Source organism: Gopherus evgoodei, chromosome 6 (genome assembly GCF_007399415.2).
Source record: "Gopherus evgoodei ecotype Sinaloan lineage chromosome 6, rGopEvg1_v1.p, whole genome shotgun sequence".
Classification (NCBI taxonomy): Eukaryota; Metazoa; Chordata; order Testudines; family Testudinidae; genus Gopherus; species Gopherus evgoodei.
In genome coordinates, this window is record NC_044327.1 from 362028 (window position 1) to 374532 (window position 12505).

At 48.3% G+C, this 12505-nt stretch overlaps 1 non-coding gene across 1 annotated transcript; it reads left to right on the top strand.

Moving 5' to 3' along the window:
* The first annotated feature begins 1660 nt into the window (after positions 1 to 1660).
* TRNAV-UAC lies at positions 1661 to 1733 on the top strand. The gene has a single exon. It is a non-coding gene; the product is annotated as a tRNA-Val (tRNA).
* The last annotated feature ends 10772 nt before the right edge of the window (positions 1734 to 12505 follow it).

A 12505-nucleotide genomic window follows, 5' to 3' on the forward strand; every position in this document is an offset into this window, starting at 1 on the left:
GCACTGTGGAGTAGATAGTTACTACAGTGAGGGGAGGGGTTTTCCATCCCTGTAATAGCTACATTGACAGAACAATATTTCATTTCATTTAGTACTTTCTAACCACGACTTAGGTCAGCTTAATTATAAACTGGTTCTGGGTTTTTTCACACCCTGAAAGATGTACTTTTTAGAGGGTTTATCCCATCACCCTCCCATTCCCTGGACCTTCTCACATGACCAGAGAGCAACCAATTCAGTGTTATTGGGTAAACTTCCAGCAAGCAATGATTCCAATTTCCTTCCTCAGTATCCCTCTTCCCAGCTCAAACACCACAGAGGCTTGTCTGTGTCCTTGTTCCTATTCCCCCCCCCCTTAGCAAAGCATAATTCCAGTTCCCCTACCCCCATTCCCATTCCAATTCCCCCCTTACTTCCTGATTGACTGCAGACTATATAGTAACACTTGAGTTCTGCTTAGCTCTAGCTTAACCAATCATTTTACTGAAATATAACTAACCAATCTTAACATACTGTAACATGATTATCTAACCAATTATACCCCACCACCTTAATTGGTTTACACCCAACAAATTAATTATACAGCAGACAGAAACAGTCACAGCACCAGACAGAGATTATACAGACAAGCAATAGGAAAGAGGGGACTACAGTGACAGAACAACAAAGAAATGAAGATTTCACCCCCCAGCTATTGACCAATGAGTTGTTCCCAGATAGGATGCTATCCTGGTAGAGGTTGTGGGTGCAGGTTGCTTAACTGTCTGGCAGGCAAGGCAGGATTTTGAGGTTCAACATTACTTTCTCAGAATGCCAGCACCCATCTTTTGTTCTCTTAAAACATGAGCAGGGAGATTACAACACCTCAGAACTCATGGAGCTCCAGGAAACGTGTAACTTTAGGTCCTAGTGAGTGTGTCTAAAAATCAGCTATGCTGGAGAAGGTCTCTAGGAGTTGAAAGAGATGTGCCATCTTGACCTTCCTAAATAATTCATCAAGTATTAATAAAAACTAGGGTTAATAAGTCAAGATCTTCATAGCACTAGGCTGGTGGACTGGTCTAAAGTACTAGTTTTAAGATTCTTTCTTCCTGTCTTTTGGGTGTTCTGGTCTCTGCACAGAGATGTGGTTTTAAATCCCACTCCTGACATGACCGTTTAATTCTATCTGGAGAAAATGGCCTCACTTCCATCTCCTTTGGAACAATAGAGCGTCATTTGCTTAGCTTTCTATTCCAGTAGTTGTGAGAGAAGCTCCAAACCAAGGAGAAACAGTGCCTGTTCTCTTGACCCACCAATTTTTGGCTTCCTTCATTCCAAACCACTATCTCAGATATATCCATATTTCCCACACTATTGTGTTAGCGTTCTTTGCTTTTATGAAACTTTAGGGTCATCATTTAATTGCCACACAACTGTACTTATGAAGTAAAGCGAAACACAATATTTTTTGGATATTCTTGCAGAAGAGTTTTGCTTTCTGACCTGGAATTGAACAGGGGCTACCCGAGGGGAACAATGCTACTCCCTTTTCTTGGCTCATTCAAAAAAACATAAGTTCTTGATGCCCTTTGGTTTCTCTGTTCTTCAAAGGGAAATAAGCTGGTGTAGCAGCTACTGAGAAAGCTATAGAAAAAGGCCTCAAAATTGACAGCAGTTGATTTCTGTAGTGTAGTGATTATCACATTTGCCTTACATGCAAAAGGTGTCTGGTTCAAAACCAGGCAGAAACAGTGCTACTTTCCTTCCTTTGGCCTTTTATCACTCCAAGCCCATTCTCAACTCCATCTGTAGCTTCTATGCTTTCTTCCTCATTATTTTTTTTCCTTTCATGGAGCTTTAAATTCAAAAGAAGAGGCTTAGCCAGCATTTTGAGGGAAGGAACAGACCATCATTTGGGAGACTGCCAGTTACATAACAAATCTGAGCGTAGAAGAATCCCAACCCATTGTTCTGCATATTTAGCTCCCAGTCAGCAGTTTTTCCCTTGCCGTTTTTTTTTTTTTGAGCTAACCTTGAGTCCAGGGTGTACACACTCTCTCTGCCCCACACATTGACTCTGGCCCTGCTGCAAAGTGACCCCTAAGAACCAGCAAGCTGCACGAGAGCATGACTGGGGGGAAAGGGTTTCCCATGAAGCTTATAAGCCACTGGATGCATTGGCAAGAGGCAGCTCTGAGTGTAACAGTCAGGAGAAAAGGTCTAGTTTGGGGATGTGGCTCAGTGGTACTGTGCCTGCTTTGCATGTATAAGGCCCTCGGTTCACTCCCTTTCACTCTTGCTGCTTTGCTCATGGCCCAGCCAGTCTCCCTGCACAAGTTTCAGTCCTGAGCAGTGAGGGCAAAGTACCAATTGCATGGAAGCTCTGTGGGGGTTTCTGCTTCTAAAGCACCACAGTGACTCTAAGATTCCCATCCACTGAGCTGCTTGATGAGGAAGGACTGGAGAGCAGGGTCCCATCAGCACAGAGGGAGGGACAAGGACGTGGAGGGGCAGTCAGTGCTAGAGAGGAAAGAGGTCAGTGATTTACAGGGGACACTGGGCCTTGGAGGGAACAGGTGGTGAGGGGACAGCTTGTTTACAATGATGCTGATGATGAATAGAAAAAAAGGCTGGAGTCAATGAAAGCATAGAAGGAGAAGGGCAGCTCCACAAAGGGCCCTGGGTGCTCATACATCCCAGGTCATAAGTACATAACATAAGACTTGCCACACTGGGTCAGATCAACGGTCCGTCTAGCCTAAAAGCCTGTCTTCTTACAGTGGCTGATCCTAGGTGCCCCAGGGTTCCACAGGTTGAATGTGTGTTATGTGAAGAAATATTTCCTTTTGTTTGGTTTAAGCCTGCTGCCTCTTCATTTCATTTGGTGACCCCTAGTTCTTGTGTCTAGAGGAGTAAATAACACTTCCTTAGTTACTTTCTCCAACCCAATCATTGTTTTATAGACCTCAATCATAGACTCATAGGTCAGAAGGGACCAATATGATCATCTACTCTGACCTCCTGCACAAGGCAGGCCACAGAACCCCACCCATCCACTTTTATAACAACCCCTAACCCAGGACCGAGTTATTGAAATCCTCAAAATTGGTTTGAAGACCTCAAGCTGCAGAGAATCCATCAGCAAGCGACCCGTGCCCCATGCTGCAGGGGAAGGCAAAAAACCTTCAGGGCCCCTGCCAATCCGCCCTGGAGGAAAATTCCTTCCCGACCCCAAATATGGCGATCAGCTAAACCCTGAGCATGTGGGCAAGACTCACCAGCCAGCACCCAAGAAGGAATTCTCTGCAGTAACTCAGTTCCCATCCCATCCAACATCTCCCCGCAGACCATTGAGCAGACCTATCTGGTGGTAATCCAAGATCAATTGCCCAAATTAACGATCCTATCATAACATCCCCTCCATATACTTATCAAGCTTTGACTTAAAGCCAGAAAAGTCTTTTGCCCCCATTACTTCCCTCGGAAGGCTGTTCCAGAACTTCACTCCCCTAATGGTTAGAAACCTTCGTCTAATTTCAAGTCTAAACTTCCTAATATCCAGTTTATACCCATTCATCCTCGTGTCTACATTAGTACTAAACTTAAATAATTCCTCTCCCTCCCTAACGTTAACCCCTCTGATATATTTATATAGAGCAAGCATATCCCCCCGCAGCCTTCTTTTGGCCAGGCTAAACAAGCCAAGCTCTTTGAGTCTCCTTTCATAAGGCAGGTTTTCCATTCCTCGGATCATCCTAGTAGCCCGTCTCTGAACCTGTTCCAGTTTGAATTCATCCTTCTTGAACATGGGACACCAGAACTGCACACAGTATTCCAGATGGGGTCTCACCAGCGCCTTATATAACGGTACTAACACCTCCTTAGCCTTGCTGGAAATACCTCGCCTGATGCATCCTAAAATCGCATTTGCTTTTTTAACAGCCGTATCACATTGGCGACTCATAGTCATCCTGCTATCAACCAATACTCCAAGGTCCTTCTCCTCCTCTGTCGCTTCCAGCTGATGCACCCCCAACGTACATCTAAAATTCTTATTATTAATCCCTAAGTGCATGACCTTGCACTTTTCACTATTGTATTTCATCCTATTTCTATTATTCCAGTTTACAAGGTGGTCCAGATCTTCCTTAATAGTATCCCTGTCCTTCTCCGTGTTAGCAATACCCCCCAGCTTTGTGTCATCCGCAAACTTTATTAGCACATTCCCGCTCTTTGTGCCAAGGTCAGTAATAAAAAGGTTAAATAAGATCGGTCCCAAAACCGATCCTTGAGGGACTCCACTAGTGACTTCCTTGCAGCCTGACAGTTCACTCTTCAATATGACCCGCTGGAGTCTCCCCTTTAACCAGTTCCTTATCCACCTTACAACTTTTATATTCATCCCCATCTTTTCCAATTTAACTAATAGTTCCCCATGCGGAACCGTGTCAAACCCCTTACTGAAATCTAGGTAAATTATATCTACCGTATTTCCTTTATCTAAGTAATCCGTCACCTTCTCAAAGAAGGAGATCAGATTGGTTTGACACGATCTACCTTTAGTAAATCCGTGTTGCAATTCGTCCCAATTACCATTGACCTCAATGTCCTTAATTACTTTCTCCCTTAAAATTTTTTCCAAGACCTTACATACTACAGACGTCAAGCTAACAGGCCTATAATTACCCGGATCACTTTTATTCCCTTTCTTAAAAATAGGAACTACATTAGCAATCCTCCAGTCGTACGGCACAACCCCCGAGTTTATCAATTGCTTAAAAATTCTTGTTAACAGGCTCGCAATTTCACGCGCCAGTTCCTTTAATATCCTCGGATGGAGATTGTCCGGGCCCTCCGATTTCATCCCATTAAGCTGTTCAAGTATGGCCTCTACCTCAGTTGCGGTAATATCCACTTCCATATCCACATTCCCGTTTATCATCCCTCCATCATCGCTAGACTCCTTACTAGTCTTATTAAAAACTGAGGCAAAGTACTTATTTAGATATTGGGCCATGCCTAGGTTATCCTTAACCTCTATTCCATCATCAGTGTATAGCGGCCCCACTTCTTCTTTCTTTGTTTTCTTCTTATTTATGTGGCTGTAGAACCTTTTACTATTGGTTTTGATTCCCTTTGCAAGGTCCAGTTCAATGCGGCTTTTAGCCTTTCTCACTTTATCCCTACATGTTCTGACCTCACCAAGGTAGCTTCCCTTACTGATCCTGCCGTTCTTCCACTCCCTGTAAGCTTTCTGCTTTTTTCTAATCCCCTCTCTGAGTTGCTTGCTCTTCCAGTTTGGCCTACAACTCCTGCCCATGGTTTTTTCCCCCTTTTTTGGGATGCAGGCTTCCGACAGTCTCCGCAGCTGCGACTTAAAGTAATTCCAGGCCTCCTCCGCATTTAAATCCGCAAGTTCCTCCATCCAATCCACTTCCCTAACTAATTTCCTTAACTCTTTAAAATTAGCCCTCAAGAAGTCGAAAACCCTAATCCCAGATCTACATTTGTTTATCCTTCCATCTAGTTTGAACTGAATCAGCTCATGATCACTCGAACCAAGGTTGTCCCCTACCACCATTTCTTCTACGAGGTCCTCACTGCTCACCAACACCAAACCTAAAATGGCATCCCTTCTCGTAGGTACTTCAACTACTTGATGAAGAAATCCATCCGCTATCACATCCAGAAAAATCTGACCCCTATTATTCTTGCAAGCACTCGTCCTCCAGTCTATATCTGGGAAGTTGAAGTCCCCCATAATCACACATTTCCCCTTTGTGTTTACTTCATTAAAGATGTTAAAGAGGTCTCTATCCATATCCAAATCAGATCCCAGCGGTCTATAGCACACCCCAAGCACTATCTCAGGGGAAGCTCTAGTTGCTTTTTTACCCAGTGTGATTTTTGCCCAGACAGACTCTGTCTTATCCATTCCATCACTTCTTATTTCATTACAGTTTATCTCATCATTGATGTACAAGGCTACTCCACCACCTTTGCCTTTCTTCCTGTCTTTTCTAAACAGCACATAGCTTTCAATACCTGTGCTCCAGTCATGAGTACTATTCCACCAGGTTTCGGTTATCCCTATAATATCCGGTTTCACTTCCTGCACCAGTAGCTCCAGTTCCTTCATCTTGTTACCTAGGCTCCTCGCATTACTGTACAGACATTTTAATTTTTGGCGTTTGGCGTCAGTGACATTCTTTCCCCCATTGTGCACAGACCTTCTACCACCAGCATCACCCGTTACTCTGGTTTCTACTCTACTATTCCTCCTTGGATCAATTCTTTGGTCCGCAAGGGTATCCCCTCTCACTTTGTTTACTTCCCTCTCTAGGTTATATTCCGGCATGGAGATCTCCTGAACATCTCCCAACTATCTCCCCCAACTTCCTAATTTAAAGCTCTCTTGATGAGGTCGGCGAGCCTCCATCCTAGAATTCTATTTCCCTCCTTACTTAGATGAAGTCCATCCTGAGCGAACAGTTGTCTATCCGTAAACGCTTCCCAATGACTGTACATCCCAAAGTACTCCTTATAACACCAATGCCTGAGCCATCTGTTGATCGCCATAATCTTGTCACTCCTTCGTCGCCCTGCTCTAGGAACCGGCAGAATCCCACTGAAGATCACCTGAGCCTCAATTTCTTTGAGTGTCTTCCCCAGTTTGGCATAGTCCTCCTTGATACAGTCCAGCGAGTAACTAGCCGTATCTTTCGTTCCCACATGAAGGATAATCAACGGATTCTTTCCCGCTCCCGCTAGGATCGTATTCAGCCTCAGGTCCACATCCTGTATCTTAGCCCCTGGCAGACAGCACACCCTTCTGTTCTCCCGATCAGGTCTAGTTACAGGCCTGTCTACTCTTCTCAGTAAAGAGTCTCCAATCACATAGACTTGCCTTTTCCTGGTGACAGTGTGATTCTCCGGTCTATCCCCCACACCAGCTGGCCGCAATTCCTCTCGATTTGTATTCGCCCTTACAATCCTCCTAGGGCTCGTGCTTGGTCTCGCCTCCATCGACTCCTCCCCTCCTCCTGCAGGACTAGCTGCTCGTTTCTTTTTCCTCTCCTTCTCTCCTTCAGCAGCCTGCTGTGCTCCATCTTCATTTTCCAACTCAGCAAACCTGTTCCTGAGTTCTATTTCTCCATCGCTGGCCCGTCTTTTCCTCTGCCTGGTTCTCCTAGTCACATGCTTCCACCGTCCACTTTCCTCACGCAGCAGCCCCTCCTCAGAGTCCTTTGGTCCTGCTTCTATCCGCTCGTCTGTCCCCTGTACCTCATCATGTCTGTGTTCCATCATCTGCTCAAACCCCCTTCTAAACTCGGCCAGAGTTTCCGCTTGCATCTCCAGTCCTCTTTTCTTTTCCTCCAGCAGCTCTATCAGGCGGCACTTCATGCAGACAAAACTCCTTTCAGGTGCCCCCTATAGGACCATGTATATGCCACAGCTACTGCATCCGGTCATCCTCAGTGTGTCTGCACCTGCTGCCTCCGCCTCCATCATACCGTTCCAACTCTGTGCCTGGCAATCCATGCCTCACACCTCACCGCAGGCCACCAACAAGCGCTGGGCTGCTGGCAGACCCCTGCCTCTTCCCTAGTCTGACTTCCTGGTTTCTCTGCCTTGGTCTCCCCTGTAACCTCCCCCTGGGAACTCCCACTGAAACTCCCGTTAGCTGCTCTGTTGACTGGCTCCTGTGCCGCTGCCTGAGTGCCTGGCTCCTTATATAGGGCCCCTAATCAGGTAAGCCCCGCCCCCAACTCAGGGCTCAGCCTCACTCCCAGCACACAGCCCCAAGCTGAAAAGTCTGTCTTATTAATCACTCTTCATATGAAAGCTGCTCCATACCCCTAATCATTTTTGTTGCCCTTTTCTGAACCTTTTCCAATTATAATATATCTTTTATCAGGTGAGCTGACCACACGTGCACACAGTTTTCAAGACGTGGGTGTGCCATGGATTTCTGTAGAGGCACCCTGGCTTGTCCTAGATAGCGAGAATAGACAAACAGGGACCCAGCCCCCTACAGTGACCCCATGGACAAGTACCTGGTTGGGAGTGGGATGAAGGTTCCCTCTGGGCAAAGGGGATCTGAAATCCCTCAGTGTCCTGGAACTTAAGCAATGGAAGCTTCAAACCCTTCATAGCCGTGCGTTGAGGTGCATCAGCAGAAGGTTGGGCTGGAGCAGGGGTCAGCAACTGCCGGGACTCCAGTGTGCCATTAAAAATCCTGCCGGCGTGGCAACCCGCTGGCCCCTCCCCCGCCTTCCCTCGGAGCCCTGTTGCCAGACACGCAGCGCTCTGGTGGACAGGGCTCCGCACTCCCATGGGGCAGTGTTTGGCTCTGTGAGGAGTGAAAGATGCTCCCCACTCATGCGGCGCCCTGCCGCCTTGCGCGCAGCACTTTGAGGGGCGGGGATGCACGTGCGGCGGCAGGGCTCAGAATGAGCGGGAAGCCTCATGGTAAGGGGTCTGGGGTTGGGGGGGTTGGGATAAGTGGGGGGCAATCAGAGGACAGGGAGCAGGGTGGGTTGGATGGAGAGTGGGATCACGGGGGGGTGGTTTAGGCAGGGGTTTCTGCAGGGGGCAGTGGATGGGGCATGGGAGTCTCAGGGTCTGTTAGGGGGCGGGAGGTGGATAGGACACAGGGCAGTCAGGGAACAGGGAGCAAGGAGGGTCCTGGGGCACAGTTAGGGGTCTCTGGGGGGGTCAGGGAAGAAGGAGCTGGAGGGGGTTGGATGAGTTGGGAGTTCTGGGGGGGCTGTCAGGAGGTAGGGGTGTGGCGAGTGGTTGTGGCAGGCAGAGAGCAGGGGGGTGTATAGGTCCAGAGTTCTGGGGGTCCTGTCAGGGGGCAGGGAGCGGTTAGATAGGCACAGGAGTCCAGGGGTTCTGTCTGGGTGCGGGGGTGTAGACAAAGGTTGGGGCAGTCAGGGGACAGGTAGGGGGTAGGATCCTAGGGGGGCAGTCAGGGGACACGAGGCAGGGAGGCTTAGATAGGGAGTGGGGTCCCAGGAGGGGGTAGTTGGGACAAGGAACGGGTGGCATGGGGGTTCTGGGGGGGCAGTCACCCAGCCCTCTGCCCAGAGCCCTGATCCCTCCACACCCCTCAGGCCCCTGCCCTGAGCCTTGCACCCCCACACCCTGCCCCAGGCCCCTGCCCTGAGCCCTGTACCTACCAGCCCTCTGTTGACTCCTTCACTCCTCCACCCCCCCATGACCCCAGCCCTGACTCTGGCACCCCCACACATACCCAGCCCCCCTACTCCGACACCTACACACCCCTCATGTGCCCCCAGTCGTGACTCTTGCACTCCTCACATCCCCAGCCTCCCCACATCCCATGCACCCCGCACATCCCCACCCCGAGCACCAAACGGGAGCCCCTGAACTCTCCGCGCACATTCCCACCTGCACCCCTCCCGCCAAATGGGAGCTGCCCAGGTAAGTGCCCCTACACCCAAACCTCCTGCCCCAACCCTGAGCCCCCTCCCTCATTCTAGCTCCTGGCCAGACCCTTCACCCTCAGCCCTGGGCTCGGTCCACTCCCACCCTCAGCTCAGTGCAGAGAGAGGAGGAGAATGGGCCAGAACTAGGGAGAAGGTAGGTACCCAATGTATGTAGGCAGGGCCGAGACCCCAGACCGGCAGCGGGATGAGCGGGTCCGGCAGCTGGGATCCCGGTTGGCAGGAGCCAGAGGATGGAACCCCTGAGCAGCAGTGGGCTGAGTCTGGGGTCCTGGCTGCCAGACCCACACAGCCCGCTGCTGGTCTGGGGTCCCAGCTGCTAGCCCCGCACAGCCCACTGCCAGTCGGTCTGGGGTTCTGGCTGACAGACCCTTCCCAGCTGGGGTCCCAGCCACAGGCCCCACTCAGCCCATTGCCAGCCTAGATGAACAGAACCCCAGACCAGCAGCAGGCTGAGCGGGCCAGTGGTGTAAGACGAACATTTTAATTTAATTTTAAATGAAGCTTCTTAAACATTTCGAAAACCTTGTTTATTTTACAATACACTAGTTTAGTTATATAATATACAGACTTGTAGAGAGAGACATTCTAAAAAACATTAAAATGTAATACCGGCACGCGAAACCTTACATTAGAGTGAATAAATGAAGACTTGGCACACCACTTCTGAAAGGTTGCCAGCCCCTGGGCTGGAGGAACCTGGAGAGTACATTTCTATTCTAATCTAATCTACATTTCTATTTGTTTGGTTTTTGTAGGTTAAATTAATGCAGCCTCTGCTGCACTCTCTCCCAAGGGAGTAATGTTGCTGTGCACAATGAGAAATCTTGGGAAAAGATTGAAATGAAATGGAAGCAGCATATGGTGGCAGAACCTAAGGAATTAAAAGCCCATTGGTTCTTATGTGTGTGCACTGACTCTGAACCAGAAGTGTAAGTTTTCTCGCTTTGTGGCTGCAGCCAGTATAATATTTAAATGTATATCGAGGATGGTCTAGACAGTATTTGGTCCTGCCATGAGGGCAGGGGACTGGACTCGATGACCTCTCGAGGTTCCTTCCAGTCCTAGAGTCTATGAATCTATGAAATTCTTGGCTTTTCCTACATGCTGTAGACTGTGAGTGCCTGGGAACAGGCAGGGGGAGAGGGAGCAAGAGGAGAAAGGCAGAGACATTGGAGAAGAATAATGGAGGGAGAAGAAAGAGACAGAACACAGAGAGACAATACATGATTGAAGATGTCACTACTCCATCTTGCTCATCACAGGTGTTCAGAAAGCTAGGGAGTTGTAGGTTTCAAATATCAAGGGGGTCTCCACATACCTGATCTCTCCCCCCCAGCTCCCATTTTAGTATTAATTTTTATTATGAAATGTTTGGCTTACCCCCTGTCTTCTCTTTCCCCACCCATATTGCAATTTGGGTGGTTTTTTTTTGTTATTTTTTGCTTCCCTTTTGTTCATATCAATATAATTGTAACAGCAAAGGAATCTGTGGGAGCAAAAACTGACTCAAAACTTTATTTCCCCATCATGCAGGAACATGATACAAACATCGCACACAGCTGGAATCCTAACACGGAAGGCCAGGGGATGGGAGATGCAGGTTTCCAAGTGTTCTGTCTTCTCAGATGACACATTCCAGCCCCTTGTATTCCTCCCTCCTGTGTGACCTGCTGGGCGTTGACACATTTATTGTCTCATTCTATTGATAATGTGATTGTAACATAATGTGACTGAAATTAAACCACTTCTAGACAAGGAATCAACCAAAGAGAAAAGCCGTTACTGCATTGGCTGGGAAGTGAAACCAGGTAAACTGTTTGGAAGGCAGCTATGCTCACCACTATACCACCACCACAGCTGGCAGGGGCAGCTTTCCTGCAGGCTACGTGTGCTGGCAAAGGGGGTGACACATGACCATGGAGCTAGTAAGTAGGGTGGATGGGCTGGAAGCTGAGTTAGGGAGCAAAGGTGAAAACAGATCTCATTGGGAGCTGGCCCCACACCCAGCCTGCCCCTAGGAGAGGGGACCTGAAGCTCAACTTCAATCATAGAAAAATCTTCCCTCAGAAGGAAGGGGACAGCTTGTTTTAAAGACAAGGTTTGTGGTTTTTGCCCACTACATACAGAGGGGCTGGATAGTGCTGAGTCCAGACAAGACTCTGGTAGGGTGAGGAAGAAATTCAGGCTGCCAGTGACCTGAAGGAGGGAGAGGATATTTTGACAGTGATGGACACCTCAACTTAAAGGCCTTTGTCTGCCTCCTTCAAGTGATTGTTTGGCACAGGAATGCAGCCCCCTCTGTCAAGCCAGGCCTTACACACCTCTAAGGATGGCAATTGTACCACCTCCCTAGGGAACCCCTTCCAGTGCTTCACCACCCTGCAAGTGAAAAAGTTTTTCCAAATATCCAACCAAGACCTCCTCCACTGCAACTTGAGACCATTGCTCCTTGTTCTGTCATCTGCCACCACTGAGAACAGCTGAGCTCCATCCTCTTTGGAACCCCCCTTCAGGTAGTTGAAGACTGCTATCAAATCCCTCCTCCCTCTTCTCTTCTGCAGACTAAGTAACTCCAGTTCCCTCACCTTCTCTTCATAAATCATATGCCTAGGTCTCCTAATAATTTTTCTTGCCCTCTGCTGAATACTCTCCAATTTGTCCACATCCTTTCTGTAGCAGGGGCCCAAAACTGGATGCAGTACTCCAGATGTGGCCACATCAGTGCCAAATAGAAGGGAATAATCACTTCCCTCAATCTGCTGGCAACATTCCTACTAATGCTGCCCAATACGCTGTTAACCTTCCTGGCAACAAGGGCACATTATTGACTCATATCCAGCTTCTTGTCTACTGTAATCCCCAGGTCCTTTTCTGCATAACTGCCACTTAGCCAGTCTGTCCCCAGCCTGTAGTGGTGCATGGGACTCTTCCATCCTAAGTGCAGGACTCTGCACTTGTCCTTGTTGAACCTCATCAGATTTCTTTTGGCCCAATCCTCTAATTTGTCTAGGTCACTCTGGACCCAAACCCTCCCAAAATGGACTTTT